This window comes from Apteryx rowi, unplaced genomic scaffold (assembly GCF_003343035.1).
Source record: "Apteryx rowi isolate R43461 unplaced genomic scaffold, aptRow1 scaffold_244, whole genome shotgun sequence".
In the NCBI taxonomy this organism is placed as follows: Eukaryota; Metazoa; Chordata; class Aves; order Apterygiformes; family Apterygidae; genus Apteryx; species Apteryx rowi.
In genome coordinates this window covers 821571-822989 of record NW_020448797.1, presented here as the reverse complement: position 1 = coordinate 822989, position 1419 = coordinate 821571, and the positions used below count along the sequence as shown (strand labels likewise).

At 57.0% G+C, this 1419-nt stretch overlaps 1 protein-coding gene across 1 annotated transcript in view; it reads left to right on the top strand.

Annotated features, from left to right (window-relative positions):
- The window catches only part of SPRY2 (sprouty RTK signaling antagonist 2), a 6040-nt gene that overhangs the window by 728 nt on the left and 3893 nt on the right, over positions 1-1419 (top strand). The window lies entirely within an intron of this gene.

Sequence of the window (1419 nt, the reverse complement as noted above, 5' to 3'; positions counted from 1 at the left end):
GGCGCGGGGGGCTACGCGGGCGCGCAGGCGTGCGCGGGGGGCTGCGGCGTGCCCTCCGCGAGCGGCGGTAGCCCGCTGAGGGGAGCCGGGCACGGCGAGTCCTGCTCGCTCCTGCCCGGCGGAGCAGGAGCAGGTTCCCGTTGAGCCCCGCGGGGGGAGGCCGCGGGGGGGTCCGCGGGGCTGCGAGCCCGGGGGCTGCTCGGCCCCCGGCTTGGAGGAGGGAGAGCAACCCGCGCCTAAATGGGTGATTTGCKCCCGGCCGTAGTGGCGTCGGGAGATCCGTGCGATTCGGAAGTGAGTTCACGTCTGGTATAAATATATATGTGTGCGTGCGTGCGTGTGTTTCTTGTGTGGTGAAATTAGTTCGATCCATAAGACGGGGAAAGTTCTTCCCCAGGTTCTACACTGCAGCTTTGCAGGGGAAGGAAAGCCTTTATTTTTGCATTTATTTTATTTTTCTTTTGGTGGGTTTACTTTGTAGCAGCCCCCCCCCCAAAAAAAAAAAAACGGCTGGTGTTTTCAGCAAGCTATTTGTGTGTCAGTTTGCCCCACCCCGATGGTAAAGTCCCTTTTGCCCTAATCCATAGTCTGATCACACACTCGGCCCTTAATGGGGGTTTCAAAGCACTTTGAAAGCGGAGGAGGTGGTTCGTGTGTGTGCGGTGGGGATGGGGGTGGGGGGGCGCTGCACAGGCTCCCGGCACAAAACAGAAATTCACGGGCAGAGAACTTTTCCTCCTTCGGCTCGCCCTCTCCCAGCCAGCGAGACCCGGGGTTTTTCCACAGCACGCAAGAAGCCCCTTGCGTTTTAAACTTCCCCATTTTGCAGAACGCGAAACCCGGCCCCCTGCTCCCCCTTTTGCCAATCCCAGCTAGCAGAAGTTAGCGAGCATGGCACTTGAGCTCCGCGAGAGTGGACTTTGGCTTTTGGAAGTGGGGAAGCGTGTTATCACACACATGCACACACAAAAAGGCAAATGCTGCTGCTTCTCCGCTCTTGGTGGGTGGAAAGGGGAGAAGAAGCGCTAGATCAGAGAAGGGAGAGTCCTGCTTTCCCGTAAGAGTTTTCAGGGAAATGTATGTTTGCAAATAAACGAGCGCGAGGTTTGCATCTTGTCCTGTTGGCGGATCTTTCAAAGGGTTGAAAAAGGAAGATTGCTCAGGCTCGGACTAGTGATCAGCTGCAAATCCCTTGTGTGTCCCTTCGGGCTGGGGGCAAGGGGGCGGACTGAAGTGTGCACGCTTTGCAGCAAATGGGGGAAAAAAAATAATCTGAGCAGATCTTCCTGCGGCTGGCTTTGAATGGGTGCTTATGGCAAGACGAGAGGGGGGTAATCTGCCTTTTACCCGGCTGTCCTGGAGGTGTTGCCTCAACTGCTCTGCAGCTCGCTTTATATTACCGGGCTGGGGAAGGCTCCT